This window comes from Thunnus albacares, chromosome 4 (genome assembly GCF_914725855.1).
Source record: "Thunnus albacares chromosome 4, fThuAlb1.1, whole genome shotgun sequence".
In the NCBI taxonomy this organism is placed as follows: Eukaryota; Metazoa; Chordata; class Actinopteri; order Scombriformes; family Scombridae; genus Thunnus; species Thunnus albacares.
In genome coordinates, this window is record NC_058109.1 from 21,195,553 (window position 1) to 21,214,158 (window position 18,606).

An 18,606-nucleotide genomic window follows, 5' to 3' on the forward strand; every position below is an offset into this window, starting at 1 on the left:
ACTCAACAGCTGAAAGAAGAAATCACAAAAGATTTTGGAAACAAAATTGTCACAAATACAGTTAATATGCCGTTATTCTATGATCAATATTCAACAGAGAGCAGAGATGGAAGGAGAGGGCCATGAAGATGAGGGGATAAAAGAATAAGAGAGGCATCTCTGGTTCTCATTTCCAGTCTGTGGACATTACCGCTTCATTAGCAGGCAGCATGTGCTAAATATTATTCTGACTCTGATGGCTATCACACTCCTATGTAATGAGATACAGGCCCTCTGAACACACACATCTTAGACGTTTTCTCTTCCCCTCTGACACCTCCTGACCCTCCTTTTACCTCTGAGCAAGTGTGTATGCTAATGTTTCTGTGCGTGAGTGAGTGTGCACACACATGCATGTAGAGTACACTTGTGAGGGCTGTAGTGCAAACACAAGAGAAGCATAAGTGGCGACAGAATTGACAAAAAAAAAAAAAGGAGCGAAAAAAAGGGGATAGAACGATACGGATCCCTAAACTCTAATCCATATCATAGGCTACTATGTCTCCCTCCCCACGATACCCAGATCTCATTTCAGTTCCAGGACTTTATAGGACCTCAGTCTTCACTCTCATATCTCCCTCTGACCGATTTAGAGAATTATTCAAATGAAGGAGAAACTTTGTCCGATAAAGACCCTCAGATGTTCTTTTGAGGACCTTTGAAGGTTGCAGATGGAAAAGGGATTCCTCTAGAGTCGTTCCCTCATTAAGAATGATAATTGAGATCTGGATGTGTTTGATATACACCATTAAACTAAAGGTCTGAACTGGTTACTGAGGGACAGAATAGTCGAGTTCAGGGCAAAAGAAATTCTCCACTGTGCTTGCTGGAAAACCTCACGAGTATTTTAAATGATTTGTCATACAGTTTAATTCAGCGCTGCAATAGTTGCTGCTATGTTACAGATAAAGACAATATAGACTTGTAAAATTCAAAGAAAAGCAAATTCTCTATAAAGTGTTTGGATCTAAATAATGAAATAGAAGTGACTCCTGAAGTAAGTGTGAGTATATTTTACATTTTATCTTTAAATTCGGCATTAAAAGTTCCAATTTTCACACACAGAACATATTACATACTTTGCATCAGACAACAGATATTTTTGATTCACATTTTTTGGGGAAAAAAAATAAACTAAAAGCCTTTTTTTTCTTTTTTAACTGTGCTTCTAGTGTGCAGAATGGGCCAACAAGACAGAAGGAAGGAATCATTTTAGCTTTGAATAATTCCACAGCAAACTTTTATCACATGGCTAATTCATCAGATACATACGATTTCCTTTTTTCTGCCCATTAAACAAGACAAACAATTATAGCAAACCTGAAATCCTGGTAATTCATTAATCCAAGCTCTCTGATAGTAAAATCCAGAATCTACAGACATGTGAAGAATAAAAATGTCTGTGTTTTAAGTGGATGACTCTGATCCTCTGAAAACTTGATTTTCTTTTCCTTGTTTCCCTCTCTATTGTCTTTTTTTTGAGGAAACAACAAAAACAGTTCAAGTTTAGTTAAAAATCTGTTTTTCTGTTTCTGTGTCTTGTCTACAGCACACACACACTGGACTAACCATTCTTGATGACTACTACCCCCTAGAGGTACATAGTTCAGTACAGGAATATCTTGAAGACAAAAATGAGGAACTGCTGTAGTTAACTTTCAGCTGTGACGACAAACAACATCTCCACAGAAAAGAGTAACTCAACAACTTCTAGATGATCTCCGATCAGAGACAAATATGGATTCAGTACAGAAAAAAATGGAAATTTGGTGTGTTGGGATTTACAATCCTAAATCAGAGTTCTATTTGGCTGTAATAGTATACGGTTAAACTATAAATCCTGCCAATTATGGCAAAACAGCAACTGGAAAATCAAGCAGTATAACTCATATCAGCTGAAAATCTGGATATACTGATATCACAGTGTGTTACAGGGCCTCACCCAAAACCCAGTGAGAAGATAAATGTAGCACTTTCAGCATGTATTACAAAACAAAAACTACATGATTCTTCCTTTCTTTTATATACTGAACTGTCCACTCATTAGAACACAGATTACATAACATTTAAAAACGAGGCAGGACTGCGCATGGAGCTGGTGGAAACAGGATGAGGGTCAGGATATAATGTCGAGTATTATCAGTGTGTTGGGGCTGAACTCTGGTATCAGCGCCTTATCAGGCTATTTATGCTCCATTGCAGTAAGGCGTTATGACCTCCCAATCAGAGCTGGTTTCAGAGATAAAGGCCAATCAGAGCTCAGAGGGCTGATAAAAGCCAATCAGAGAAGTACAAAGTGATAAGAAAGCAGACCTGGCCCTGCAGGTGATGAGCTCCGGCCGCAGAGCCACGCAAACCACATGCAAATACACACACACACACACACACACACACACACTAGGGTAGCATATAAGCTAGCATAGTACTACAGCTAAAGTTTGTATTCAATATCTCTAAATCTATCCAGGCAAGTGTTTTTTTTCTTCTTCATGTTTTTTTTTAAAAGTTGGTTTAATGAAAATGTAAAAGTTGGTCTTATGAAAATTTGTGCTAGTACAGTTAAATACAGTATAAAATAAATAGTTTTAAGTCTTTTGACAATATCACAGTCATGTCAAATTCTGAAATGTTAGTTACAATAAAATATGCTGTTTTTGAATTATTTCAGTCATAACTATTAACTTGGAAATTATAATAATTCCCACTAATTTTACAGTGATTCAGAATGTAATTTTTATATATAATATTTATTTTTATTCAGTGTGTTTAAAATATGAACCATAAAAAGCAAACACTTCACTTTCTCACCACACAAATACACTCACCTTGTGAGAAAAATTCCCCACAGTGTATTATCAAACTAGTTTAATCTTCACCTTACATATTGATTATATGTCACATGAAAGAGATGTGTAATTGTTAAGAGGGAATGTTGGATGTAAATGGATATTAAATAAAACACAATTTTCTCCTTGAATTAAGATTTTACAGAAATGTGAGAGGATTGTTGTATCTTTAAAGCAAAAAGCGGCTCACACTTAAAACATGACTTTGCAACAGATCTCATACATTTTGCATTCCACTGTCTCGTGCCAGTAAAAACTTACAACAAAGAATGCTTTCCTTGGAAAGTTGTTAGACTCTAATATATTCAAAGTATCTCAAACGCCCCACTCCCCCCAATCCACTTAATTCAGAACTTTGACAGAGCAGCAGGAATAAAGAAATGTCAAGCAGAATACAGCTGAAATCAAGGTTTATCGAGCCTGATCTGCTGTTCGGTTTGGTTGCGTATTACAGTACGTGTGATGTTTACAGTAAATCACACACAGACCTGACAATGTACAGCATTCTTTCAACAAAGACCTAGTTTTCTTTTCAAGTATCTGAAGTGAAAGAGTTGAAGGGTGACAACATGGAGGAGAACATTTGAAAGACCTTCAAAATCTCCTCTGAGGGAAATTAAAGCTTGGCCAGAAAGAGATCACAGGCTGCAATTACAACAGCGTGCTGCAGTGATGGAGGTGATAACGTGCACTCTGGGGCGAGCAGAAAAGCTGGCACTCTAAACCTCGGCTCACCCCGTCTTCCTCCACCTTGAGCCCAAAGCGGCCGAGCAGAAGTCCTTGACTCCTTTCAAAGGGGTCTCGCGCAGGTCACGCAAAGATCGTGTACAGGAAGGAGCTGGGAAGAGCATGACACAATCAGAGCTTCTCATCTAATAGCAAGCTTGCTTCAGTTCTTTGTGGCTTTTTGTCTTTTCCAGTTTAGTTGATTTTTCTGTATTTTTTGTGGCTGAGACTTTTTGGCAGAGGTATTTCAAGCAGGCGTGTGCTGTACCGTAAGTCACCCCTGTTAAAAGAAAACTTTGCAGTATGAGGACTACATCTGGGTTGCTTTAAAATGCAGTCAAAGAGGAGATCAGTAAAAATTGGAGATTGCAGAAAGCAGATTTTCTTCTTCTCTGCTCACATTAAAGAGGCTCTAAATGTGTGTGTGTGTGTGTGTGTGTGTGTGTGTGTGAGTGTGTGTTATTTATAAAAAAAAAACAAAAATCAAAACTATAAATGAGACAGGATGAGAGGAGGCAGGCAGGCAGTCTGCACTGCTGCCATGGCAACAAACATCCACCCTCTTGAAGTCTGGGTTTGTCTGCTCCTCAAGTTGCAAAATGCACAACTTTGAACATGAATTCAACACTGCATCGCAATACATACTGTATATACAGTACGCCTGCATGCGCATACACGCAAACACACACACACATCCATTTGCACGCAGTCACAATTCACCTCCCTCTCACCCCTCTTCCCTGGGTGGGAGTCCATTTCCGTCTCCTGATACATAAATAAATAAAGGGGTATATAGTGCCCCAGGACTGGGATGGAAGAGACAGAGTGTTAAAGTGAGAGAGAAAAAGAAAAGAATAGCGGCGGACAGACGAAGGAGAAATGAGGAGGAGGAGGCGGAGGGGTGGTTGTAATTGTTTCCCAGCCCAGGGAAGTTCAGTCCCGATGCGACCGGGGCCGTCTCTCCCCGCGGAGCCCACCTCCCCTCTCCCAGACACGAGAGGGAGGCCTCAATCAAACACATGAGCCACAGAACATGACCTGGCAAGTTCAGCAGGAAAAGAGGGGAGGAGGAGAGAGTTAGTGTGAATTGATTGAATTACACTTGGCCAAAAACACCATGTGTGGGGCTAAACATGGAGAGACAGGCTGCGGTTAATAACGAGTCTATACACTGATTGAGACTGTTGTTACGACTTCTAATTCACACTATTCCGATCTATTATCGTACCAGTATCAGAGAGAGGCAATTACATATATGTGTGTTTGTGTTTCTAGTCTTCCAGAAATAGAGAGTTTAGGGGGAGAAATGAGGTTAATTGAGTTTGTTTTGTTTGGAGCCAATCTAATGACGAGAGAAATAAAGTTATGCCTATCAGGCACAGAAAGAAAGAAACAGAGAGAGGTGAAGAAAAATGAGAGATTTTGAGCAAACACATCTGCATTTGTCTTCTAGGGATCATATATCCCTTCTCTTTCTTTCTCATCTCATCCCTCACTTTTCCAGAGAGGAGAATAATAGCTCAAAGCACCAAAAAATAATTAAGCTTCCAAATTTATTCATCTAATTTAAAATGGCCGTCCGCACAGAAGCATTGTATGTGGTAGAAAGGGGTTCCTTTACAGTAATTCTCGCTTTAAGTGTTGTTTATTGTCGTATCTCTTCACAGTCGTATCAGTGTAGACGACAGATGCGAACTTCACCTGCCAATCATGAACATCCCGAGAGCTGCATTAATTACACAGGACAAAGGCTGCAACTGTGGAAAAACTGCATCTATGTCAACACAAAGACTCAAATAAATGCTGCAAAAAATTAAGCCAAACTGTCATGTTTACTAAGAAGTCTGTATATACAGTATATGTCTTGGTGTTTCTTTTGACTTGTGTACTTATTTGGTCAAAGTCGTGATCACAAAAGCAAAGGAATTTAAATTTTCTTGATTCTTCTGCAGTGACAGTACCCCTACTTTAGTGCTCTCAAGGGGTGTGAATTTTGGTACTGACTGATTGATGCAATATGTTTCTGTGGTGAGCGATTATCACTGTCCTATCTGTGATTTGTGCAACCCCTACATCACTCCATGCCCTGGTTCGAATCACTAGGTAACGTATGGAGTGCTGAGGTCACAGGAGGGACTACCCCTTGTTGAGAGTTTTGTCAGTCTGCTCATTTGCCATGACCAGGCCTCCAGCAGCACTCAGCAGGTGTTGACATAACATCCACGAAAAGTAATGTCTTTTGGGAATCTGTGCTAACATTAGCAAGGCAGACAAACTTCACTTCACCCTTGTAAAGTGGAAGCCAGTTACCGTAGCCTGTTGGCTTCCACTTTCAGACTGGAATACAAACAATGGTTGATGAAGGTGGAAAGAACATCTTGTACCAACATTTGCATGGTGTGTTCCTGCCAGTAACACACCACAGAAGTTGACAACGCATCTTCTAGCAAATGTCAGATGTCAGTTAACCGCTGTGATGGGAAACGTCCACCCAGAGGTTTAAAGCTTAGACATTGTTTCTACGCATATGTCTGAAAAATCTTTTTTTTTTTTTAAATTTTGTATGCAAAGCATTTTCTTACACAATAAGTGTGGAAAATTCTAATTCAGACTATAAAAAACAAAACAAAAGAAAAACATATGACCTCTGAGATGCATTGTTTTCCGTTTAATATCGTTCATTGAAAACCTTTATTATGATATAAAATTTGTGATGTTTTGGATGAGCAGAGTGTTTTGGTTTATGTGGGGTTATGATGCAGCTCCACCATTTAGAGCCAACAGGTAACACACTGTCTTGCACACATGGTGCATTTGATTAAATTTGCATAGGCCCTATTTCTGCGTGTGAACATCCAAATCACACGAAGCCTCCATTGTTCGTAACTGCTGCATTAAACCCCTCAGGTCTCTTGGATACGCATTTTGCTGCAAAATCAGACACTCCCCTCAAGCGTTCTCTGCCAGACAACATCACAATATAATGTCAGAGATTAGTTAGATCCCGTAGTCTGACTGACCAGTGAAAGGAATAACTCGGCCTCAGAGTGTTAAATCTTCCGTGCAGAGAAACATTAGTGACAGAGTGCAACAGCCTTGTCAAAAACTGGGCCATACAAACATTTTTTGTCCTGTAAGATTCTAGAAAATCCAGTCATCTCCAAATCTTTAGCATCAGTGGGATATTGGGGTTTGAATGTAATTACTATATGACCACTTAGTTCAGGCTGTCACTGCTAAGGTCACATGAATAAGCCTCCATATTTGTCTCTAATCGAGCCACTAATCTCAAAGATCTAAGAGCCTGAATCAATCCTCCATTCTGCCCCTATTGATCTCATCTCCTCCGTCTACCAGTTTCACTCCCGCTTTTCGTCTATGTCTCCTCCTCGGCATGCTCTTTGCAGTAATGGATACTGAAGATGTCAGGCAGATTTAACATTTATTGCTTATTTAAAACGGCCTCTGACCCGCGCACAATACCCTCTACCGCATCCCTCCAGACACGTCAAAGAAAGAGAAAAGCAGTGCTTCTCAGCGGGTGCAGTTAACGTTAAGGGCCTGTCACTCTTATTGTTGCAGTAGCCATGAAATGATCAAGCTTGGCTAATGGCTGCCTTATCTCTGCAGCAGGCTTAATAATGGCTGTTCAAAGCCTGCTTCTCCAGGTGGGAGTTATGTCATTAAGCCTCGATATTACACTTGGGCTAACCACAATAAGCATATGGTCTGAGCGAGAAGCGAGATACGAAAAGGTTTTCAAAGCCTGGAGGCCTGGACCAATAGATCAAAGTAGGAAAAAACCTGATTGTAAATGTCTACATGTGTCCGTTCCTCCTGTGTTAGCAATTATGTGTGTGCCTATTTATGTGTGTACAGTCAGTTACACTCACGTCGCTTCATACCTCGCCTGCAGTGTTTTCACAAGCAGCCCAAGTGAGTGAAATTACCTTTCTTTTTTTCAACATGTTGTAATTAATGAAATTGCTTCATTCATATTTATACAAAAGAAACATAAAAACCCCAGGGGGCGAAACAGTAACAGAACACAGCAGGAGGACAGTGAACCGAGACTCCAGCCACAGCATCGCTAACACAGTTCAAGACAAAGCGACGGAGCGAGAGATGCAAAGGGTAAGATAAAAGGGTGAGGATTTATGTGCAAGCCTGTTTGAGCAGGAGAATAGGATGGACAGAGAGAGAGAGAGAGAGAGAGAGAGAGAGAGAGAGAGAGAGAGAGAGAGAGAGAGAGAGAGAGAGAGTGGATGGGTAAAGATGGAGAAATCTGTTTCTTATTCGGAGTTGTTGTGTCGTCTGTGTCCGCGTGAACAGCATGGACTCCTCTTTCATCCCCTCATCCAGACTGGAGTAGTGTGTGTTTGTGTTTGGAGGGGTTAAATTGTATGCCTCTGTATTTCTATAGTCTCTGAGCGTCTCTGAGCACTGACACAAGAATACATGAGCAGGGCAGACTAACTCTCAGTGGTGCTTTAATCATGCAGCACACACACACACACACACACACACACACACACACACACACACACACATATTTTGGACAGTATGACCAGCAGACCTCACTGCAAACAAACAAACATGCAGAGTGAGATGAGTGGTGGTCTAACAGAACAGCTGATCAGGGGGCTCTTGAAAAAAGATCAAACTTTAGTCACCTGCTAATACTCAACATTGTCAGTGAGATCTTTTTTTTTTAATTTATGTTTTGGTGTTATTTTATTTATTGTATATTATTCCATGTTTTGGACAAGTCAAATTATGGTTAAGATGATATGTGATAATGATTATTAAATAATTGTGATGTGTCTGTAAAACTAGTGCATGATATTTACTGCCTAGGTCAGAGCTAATCTTAAACTGAAGTTAAAGATCCCCCCAAAAATATACTCTTCTTTGAATAATAATTTGTGTCTGATATATATTAAATTTAATTAAATTAATTACTTCTCCTACTTCATTAAAAATCTAGAATCTATGAACTTGCAAATATTTTTTGTTTCAAATGTTTAACTTCTGGATGCAAGATGTCTCCTAAATCCATTGTCAGAGTATGTGCACTGTGATGTCATAGTTTTAAGATGAGCACAGAGAAACTTTACATCATTACTAAATTAATGTTTTAGTGTCAAACGCTGCATATATACATCATTCTGCAAAGTGACAAAGTGGCTCAAACAAACAAGCGAAACACAACTTAGAGTAGAGGAGGACTTTAAGGTTAGAAGGGGGACTTGGCAAGGAGTATGTCTGCATTACGCTGGCTAAGTCCGACAAATCTTTATCTCTCTGTTTTGGCCCTCTGTTCACTAGACCCGAAAAGTGAGTTTTTCAAATACGTGTAAAAAAAAAAGAAGAAGACCAGATGTTTGCAGTGATGAAGAAAAAGAAGAAGAGATTTAGCCACTTTCCTGATGTTGGGTATCTCACTGTGAACAGAAATCTTAACAAAAACAACCTGAAAGCATAAGTGTGGATGCATGTTGTTTCACACATAAACAACTTTTTCAGATTTAGCCAGTTGAGGAAAGTGTTGTATTGTTGAACTTCTAAGTTTTGTCATCATGGGTAAGAATCAAAACTGGACTATCCAAATAAAGCGTTACCAAAACATGTGAGGAAGAAGAGGAGGGGGAGAGTTGAGGAGGGAAGAAGGAAGATGAGAGGAGCAAAGCTGCAATGTTCGTGTATGAAAACAGTTTTGCTTGATTAGGATGGGGAGGAAAGAAGAGATTAGCAAAGGGAAGAAAATGAACAAGTGAACCAAGATGTGTCTTTCATAAGTCAAAACTACATCCAGATGACCCTTTCCATGTGGAATGATCCTGATGTCTATTCTGCCCTGTTCATCGAGGCTTTAAATCAAATGCACATTTTATTAAACAAACACTGGGTTTTGGAGATTAATACACAGAGAGCGCAGTAGATGGAGAGCCAACCAGACCAGACAATGGCTGTCATGGTTATGGTGACTGTGGTATTTACATGAACTCTGGGGAATCCACATCACTGCTGCAAAAACATACACTGCAAAACAAAAAAAACATACAGTATGGCTGCGCTAAATATAAACGTGTCAACTCCTGATCCTCCAAAATGGTGGATGAGGGACATTCTTCACTGTTTCATTGCTGGTGTTTACAGACAACACAGTCAGTAACAGGAGCTGTCAGTCTACAGTAAATGTTTTGTGATACATAAATGCTGCACAGAGCCATTCATCATAAAAGTACAGTTTGTATTCATCACAGCAGCACCTGAGATGTTAGTTTTTTTGTTGTTTAAAGTGACACTTCAGGCTGTTTTTGGCCTCATGATGAAAGTATTTTGACTTTGTTTTTCCTGAAAACATCCCCTATTTTCTTTCTCTACTGTCACCTCCTACTGTATGTTTTCTGTGATCATTTTAAAATATATAATGTATAAAATATACAAAATTATTTACAGCATTTGATTTCACTATTGGCTGGGTTACACATCATTCCACTACGGCTGCATCTAATGATTATTTTCATTATTGATTATTTGTAATTTCCATTTCCAATCCATTGTGTTGCGATCATTTAGCCTATAAATTATGAGAAAACAGCGAAAAATGCTCATCACAATTTCCCAGAGGTGACGTCTTTAAAATGCTCATTTTGTCCAACCAACAGCCCAAAATCCAGAGATATTAAAGGACCAATGTGTAGGATTTATTGGCATCTAGTGGTGAGGTTGCAGATTGCAGCCTACTGAATACCCTTCCCCTCCCCCTCGCCTTCCAAGTATGTAGGAGAGCCTATGGTGGCCGTGAAAAATACGAAAGAAACTCGCTAGAACCAGTGTCTAGTTTGTCTGTTCTGGGCTACTGTAGAAACATGGCGATGCAACATGGCGGGCTACGTGGAAGAGGACCTGCTCCCTATGTAGATATAAAGGGCTCATTCTAAGGTAACGAAAACACAATTTTTATTTTCAGGGAATTAATGGAAATACTTATAAATTCCTGCCACTAAATTCTAAACATTGCACCTTTAAATTTAAAATGGCACAAAACAGAGAAAAGCAGAAAATCTCTGCATTTGAGAACATGGAAACTGAGAATGTCCAGTTTTTACTTTTGAAATGAAATGTAACAATTTATCGATTACAGAACTTGTTGGCAATTATGAAGATTCTATCAATTAATTGTTAAATCTACATATTTAGTCAGTCAATTTGTCAAACATTAAACCAAAGTTGGTCTGCGTGTCTTAGAAAGCTCAACAAGATTAGACAGTGTGTAACACTCATGATTAAATAGAAGGCAAGAAAGCAAAACAAACTATTCTCATGAAATGAAGAAAAATCTGTAAAACCAGAGCAGAAAGTGACTTATGTCTCTGGATTTGTCTGTAGCTGTGAGACGCAGTAGATTTGCTTGTTGTGAGTTGAGTTTGTTTTGGAGTTTCTGCGCTGCTCATCTGTGTCTAAACAGGACCTTCTCTCTTCATCACCCCTCATTGTTGCTGTGTGATGCCTCACCTCCTTGATGTCTGGATCACAACTTTCATCAAAGGTCTACGCAGCGCACCAATCCCGGCCTCATGTGAGCTGATAAAGCAACACCTCATCCGTGACTTCAACCACATCCCTCGCTTCTGCACTATCTTCCTATCTGCTTGAAACCAGCCTGTACTTGTGTGGCTGGAGCTTAATTTCAATAACACAAAAACAAAAACTGCCAAAGAAAGTGCTGGAAAACTACAGCAGAGGAGAAGGCCAATGTGGGAAAGTTAAAAGTTGTGTGCACTTAACTTTACTGCGCTGCCTGTCTGTGACAAGAAGAGATCCAGTTACACACTTGGAACTACCGTCTGGGCAAATCGGAAGCATTCAAGATGCCCAACCCCCTCCCAGATATGGCTGATAAATTAATAAAGCCACCATAATGGATGCAACATTTCCATTTATGAAACCCAACCACAGGCCGGGCTACCACAGAGGTTGTCCGGTCCCCCAAATCATTCCCAAACAGTCTGCCTGACTTTTGCACCCCATGCCAAATGCAGAGAAGGAGAAGGGGAAGCAGAAAAATAAATAAATCCTCAATTTTAATGGCTCATTTCCGTGGGACACTACCCTTAAGCCTTGGGCCTGACATCAGTAAAGAGACAACCTCTCAACCCCCATTCTCCATTAAATCTTCCCATCCATGCACACACTCTGTGCCTCGCTGAGCAGGAAAAAGAGTCAGGAGTATGTCTAATCTGATTTTTCAGTTGGGTCTTCCTTTCCAGAGAGCAGACAGCCAGTCGGGCCTGCTGGTGGCAGGGCAGGTGAAAGTACCAGCCCAAACACGCTGAATTCATGATTAGTTATTTGTATGCTGGATTGTGTTTGTTTGATTGGGTGTTTGGGCAAATTGACTATGAGAGTATCCAAACTTCTTATCCGAATTTCTTGAAACACACGAAACTTGCCGGTAGGAAATAACAGGGATGGTACGTTAGTGAAAGTTGTACTTTCTGAACTTTCAAATCTCTGTACAACTCAAAATTCAATCTGTACTTAAAGGCCTAATATGTCATCTTTGGCCTTTTAAATTATATTGTATAATTAAAGTTTTGACAAACAATTAGCTTGGCTGTTATTATAGATAAAAGCAACACAGATTAAGAGTAGAAAAGAATAATGGACTGGTGAAGGAAGAAAGAAAGGAGGGAAACTTTAAAAGAAAAAAGACTTTAAGAAAAAAAAAAGAAATTAGTCTTTTTTGTTTACATGTTTAGGAGACCATGTGGGCTTATTACACTCCATGGAAAAGAGTTTAACACTGTGTATCTGTGTCATCTCATTTTTCGAAAAGATAAGAAATGTAGTGAAAAATATGAAAAAAAAAATCTCCCTAAAATTAGAGATAACTAAGGAAACCACTGCTGTAACTCAAAATAAACACCCTTGATAATTTGATAATGACTTTACAAGTTCTGTAATTAATTTTTAGATCAGGTTATCACTCAAAATATCTTCATATGCAGAAGCTGACTTTGAGACCCACTGTCTCACCAAGACATAGTAACATGTTATACTGGACTGCACAAACTGGACTCAACATGACCTTTAAAAAATGACAATAATCGCTAACATTTTACTTTAACCCCGCTTACATTTATAAGTATTATATAAACAATTAATACGTGGTTTATAACACATTATAATGCAATGTAATAAGGACATTTTAAGTGTTTATTGATGTACATGTCAAAACAACCTGTGAAGCATCCAAAACTGGTGTATGAACAGCTAATGCATTTATTAATTAGGAGGAAGAGTTATAGCTGTTAAAACATTAATAAACACTTAAAAATGTCTGTATATCTGCCTATAACTACATTATAGTGTGTTATAAACCATTTCTTCAGTGTTAATATACCGCTTATAAATGCTAAATAAGGGTTTAAAGTAATCAGGCGATTATCGGGTAACACATTGGGATAATTTTCCCCAATGTATCATGTTAACTTCTGTACACCATTACATCCAGACATCTGTTTTAGAGAAATGTAACATAATAAACAAGCCATTTGATGCTTTGAGATGCAGATGTGGACTCAGATGAAGAAAGATGAGAATGGGATATTTTGTTCTGCGCTATCAGTCTCTGTATCTGCCGTTCGGTGTCACCCTCGAATGGTCTCTGCTCCTCTGTTGTCTCCTCGCTGCCTTGTGCCTCCGTGCAATGATGTTATGTACACACACCTGATGATTAATATGCAGCGATGAGGCAGTGAAAAAAGGAATGGGGGATAAAAGAAAAACAGAGGAGAGAAAGGGCCTGATGGGAATCTTCTCGGGACAGTAAACACTGCATGAATTAACCTATCAGAGCACTGACAACATGAGGACCAGAAAACAAATGAGGAGAGGGTGCAAGGAGAAAGAATGTTCACTATAGCATATACTATATACAGATAATAAACTGTTCAATAAAGCAGGGAAAGGGAAAACGGTTTATTGATTTGTCTAAAAATATCAGGCGATACATTACTAGTATTACTGGCATTAAAAGGTGTGCCAGTATGCATGCGTGTCGTGTATATATGTGTGCATTGTGCATGCTCAATGTCAATCAAGAAGGTTTCTAATTAAGAGTTGCTGTGCAAGGTTAGTGATTGTTGCTAGGGAAGGAAATCACTATCAGTCTCCCATTTTCATATGAATGAGCTCTTTTAATTAAACTGAACAGCTAATGAGAGCCTATATCAAAATAATAGAATGTTTTACCAGCTATGTGAGAAATGAACAAAAAAAAAACACCATGATGACATATAGAAACTAAAAAGAGCTGAAGAGACAGACGAACGGCGAGAGAGAGAGAAAGAGAGCGAAAGGCGGGGAGATTAACTGCTTCTGAGCAGAAAACAGATATCTGTTGTCTTTGAACCTGTAATGTTATTTTTGTGCTGACAGAAGTTCAAAGAATCTGCAGGCCGAGATTGAGTTAGACTTTGGTGCACAAAAGGAACAGGGAAGAGAAAGGGAGAATAAATGTCGACTTGCACGTTGTAAGTCTGTGCGTGCGTGTATATGTGTGTGTGTGTGTGTGTGTGTGACAGTCAGAGAGAGGATGGGAATGAACTAAACTCAGAGAAAGAAGCAGGGAGGAAGATCTCAGATGAAAAGCGGGAAAAAAACTCTCTGCCATTGTTAGAGTGTGTATGCGTGTGTGTGGTTGTCAAGAGTGTGCGCATACTTGTGTGCCTGCTGTAATTTCTCCATTTGAAGGTTAATTAACGCTTGGAGTAAAAGCTACAGGACTGCAAATCAAAGACGGTAAACAGTCTTCCAGCCGCCTCAGGGGATTATTAGAAAAATAAATGAAAGCTGCATAAAACAATTAAAAAATATTTGAAATGTGAACTTTGAGAAGCAGTTTTCCCTCCGCTTTCCTTTGATAAGACTAAAATGATCAAGGACAAGTGAAGTAAACTTAGAGCACACAAGTGTGTGTGGGTGTACTATTCACATACATCACTGCAATGCATCCGTAGCAACAACAATGAATAAAGTATTAAAACCAAGTGTTTTAACTGGGTTTACATGATGCAAAATTAAACAAATGCAAATGCCATTTCAAATATAGTAGATGACATTCACCTTTAATGACAATAATCATAATCATAAAGTGGTGTCACGCTGCATCTGTCACTTCAAACAGAAAACAACAGATAACTGAAGCAGCCGGTGAATAAACACCAAAAACAAGAGGCACAAAAATGCTTTGGGCTCCTTGAGAGGAGTAAAAGTAGGAAACTGTGTGTGTGATGTTAGTGGTTGGAAGGGTTACATATATATATTTGATTTAGGGCTGTGCCGTGTGCATGTCAACACCCTCAATCTGGAAAACCAGAGGGATATGAGCTAATTAAGAAGGAAGACAACCGAAGGGGCAACACAGAGGGAAGAAATCAAATTAAAGGCAGGAGGGGGATTAGTGTGAGAGGGCTTTCTACTTTTGCAAGTGTTTAGCTCAAAAATTTGGAAAGGGAGGGGATGAGACAAAGTGGGGCAGAAGACAAGGAATAAAGAGTTAAAGAGACACTAATGAAGAGAGCATTTGCTAAAACTGATTTGGAGAGTTATTTCAGACCACATTTGCATCAAATGAACCCCCCTGCCCTGTTTTTATATGTTCCCTTTGTGTTACTGTCCTTTTTTTCTCTCTCTCTCTGTCTTTGTCTGTCTTTCCGTCTCCTTTTAGTTCTGTCCCAGCCCCCGGAGCTCGTATCTGATGGGCAGCGGGCCACTGTTTTCATAAACACAGTTTTTGGAGGGATAGCATACATACATAAACAGCAGCACCACAGGCTGCAGTGTCAGATCTCCTCTAAACCTCCGTCACTCACTCTGCTCTTCTAAAAGCCCCATCAGGCAGTGTTTGGGCCAGCCTGACAGTGCGGGGCTTTCAGACGGGTCCCAGACAGAACCAGAGCCATGTTTGGGTCCCCCTGCAGACACAGAGTCCCCCGGCCCATCAGAACCCCACTGTCCCCGCCTGTCAGTCCAGGATTAACTCTGTATACACACTGGCCCATTACAGTACACACAGCACAGCCCTAAGGGCACAATAAATATCCTTTAATCTGATAACCTCCTGTTTGCTTTAAAAGAAAGTTATTTAGAGGTTTTTGTGGGTTTGACACAGTATGTTAGCATAGTACTCTATGAAGAACCTCAAAATCTGTAAACAGTTTCTCACTGATAGTTAAAGAACCATTCATGGTTTCCTGAAGCTGCAGTCCTGAGGTTCTTAAGTGTGCTTTTGATTTTCTGTTACACTAAAATCCTCTGCATGATAGTGCAGCAGCACCAGCTTTCAAATATATTTAAACAAATAACATAAATAAAAATGTAATTCATTCTGCACAGTTAGATGACCTCAGGACTTAAGGATATTGCTGTTGTCATCAGTAAGGCCTGTTTCTCCTGATAAATATTCTTTTAAAAAACATTTAAAGCTGTTATAATAAATAAGTTTATATTCACAATGCATTAGGTTACTACGTGTATGTGAAAAGAGTCTCACATAGTAACTACAGTGCATTTTAGCATCTTTCAGCTCAATGTTTTGGATTTACAGCCCGCAATATTACTGCTTTGGTTCATTCTCACTGTTCTCATCAGCACCATTTCTAGAAGCAGCAGGCAGATCCGATGTACACTATCTGCCCTGCACCAAACAGCAGACAGATGTTCAGTACTAGCTGGTGAACGTAGTGAAGCATTTAGCGACTAAAGAGCCAGATATTTCCCCCAGGAATTAGCAGAGACCATAAACAGAGCTAAAAGGAGACTTACATTCACCAGGTATATGCATACATGACTCCAGATGAATTATAATGTTGCCTTGTTTAATAACAAGTTTGCCATATTAACTCAAAAATCGATTATAAGTCAGTGTCGTGTTTAATCTTCCACTGCCAAGTGGCCAAAAAAATCACATAAGGCAGGTGTAAATTGTTTTAAAAACTTCATTTCATTTTCATTTATCTCTTGCAAGGCTGAGCAAGGAATTGCCTTAAAGTTAGGTAGCAGGACATGTGCTGCTTGTTTTTGTTAAGTTTCTAGCCATAAAGATTAACATTTCAGTAAGAACACTCACCTCAAGGTTATTATTTATTGCAATAATATTTAGTTTGGCGGTGTGGATCTGCTCATGTGTTGCTCTGGAACAAATTTCTGACAGCAAGCAGCAGTGTAGCAGCGAGGATACAGGAACAGGAACTCAGCGTTGTTGTATTCAGACTGAATGAGCAAGAAATGCTTATATGGACCATCTATTGAGAGAAATACACCTTGAACATGCGTGATTGGAGGGTGTATTGGACATGTGACTATAAAATCACTTCTGTGTATCACGAAAGGAAAGAAAAATACATTTTGGTGCTATTAATTACTCTTTCTTTTTTTCCTGAGGGAACTCACAGTTCAAAGTATGTAAAAGTATTCACATTTCAGACACTGTTTAGACACGTTTATATTCACTTAACATATTTTAGACCCAGTGGATTATGAAACGTACACAGACATAGAGTGCACAACACATAAGGAGCGAGTTAGGAGTGGTTTCTTTGTTTAGGACTATCCTGTTTGGTGACTAATCTAAACATAACATCTACCTCTGCAGGCCAAATGGACTTCCCAAAACTCCCTAAAGACATTTCATTAGATTGCAAAACAAGCATGAAAATTTAAGAATAGTTGACATCTTTTTGACATCTTTTACAAGGTTATCCAGAGTGGAAGTGACTTTTCACATGACCCTACACATCCCATGACCCCACTAGCAGCGATTTTAGTTGCACTGAACCCCCAGTTTTAAAGCCTCCTCCCTGCAGCATCGGGTCCCCTCAGCAGTAACACAATGCTTGAAAGGGAACAGCTTCAGGCTTTTCCTTCAAACTCATTACCCTGTTGTTTTAACATAATTATTAGAACATTTTTGTGCTTACACAGGATCTCATATCAAAAATCCTGTGGTTTAATAGTTAAAGCGCTACACTGAGCTGATTGCAGCAGTAATGAGCACAATATTCAGGGAAAGTTAGCTTGATCATAAATAAATAAACAGATTAAAGTCTTACTGTCTGCATCTTCTTTTAGTCTGTATGGGTATTCAAAAAAGAGGTGACAAATAGTTCATTGCAATAACATTTACAATCTTTTCAACCAGCGATATATCCAACAATAGTCACTTTTTAGCTATGCTTGCATCCTGGCTCTAGGGATGGGATTGTTGGTCTGTTGGTCGTTCCATCACTTTAGTCCAGACTAAAATATCTCAACAACCATCAGATGGATTGGCATGAACATTTGTACAATCAGCCATGGTCCACAAAGGATGAATCCTACTGACATTGGTGCTCCCCTAATTTTTCCCCTACTGACACCAGTTGACATTTGTGGTTTTGAGTGAAATGTCTCCACAGCTATTGGATGGATAAATGGTACACACATATCCAGAAAAATTGTAATAACTTTGGTGATCCCTTAACCCTTCATCCAGCACCATCAGGTCAAAATTTGTATTTGTCCAATACTTGACTGAATACCTGCAGAGCTAACAGCATTCCCATCAGCCTCTGCTGTACTTTACGTTTAGTGCTAATTAGCAAATGTTAGCAAGCTAACATGTAAAACTAAGTTGTTGTAAACATTGTACTAGCTAAACATCAGCCTGTTAGCATGGTCACTGTGGGCACGTTAGCATGCTTATGTTAGCATTTCAGCTCACAGAACCACTAGCATGGCAGTAGAGTTTTAGTCTTGTTACACAAACACATAACATTTTTTTTTAAATGAAGAGCCTTTAAAAATGTTTTTAAAAGAATTGTGATCAAGATATGTACTGAGTGTGACATTTTACAGTTGAAAATTAACTTCTCAGTGCTATCTGGTGGACAAACTATGTAAGGGCAACACTTTCTGAAATACCTCAAAGCCACAGTTTCTCTTT

The 18,606-nt window shown here is 39.3% G+C and overlaps 1 long non-coding RNA gene across 1 annotated transcript; it reads left to right on the forward strand.

Annotated features, from left to right (window-relative positions):
* The first annotated feature begins 3,117 nt into the window (after nucleotides 1-3,117).
* Nucleotides 3,118-18,550, forward strand: LOC122980385. The gene is made up of 3 exons (XR_006403038.1): nucleotides 3,118-3,128; nucleotides 12,358-12,373; nucleotides 18,479-18,550. It is a non-coding gene; the product is annotated as an uncharacterized LOC122980385 (long non-coding RNA).
* Nucleotides 18,551-18,606: the final 56 nt, after the last annotated feature.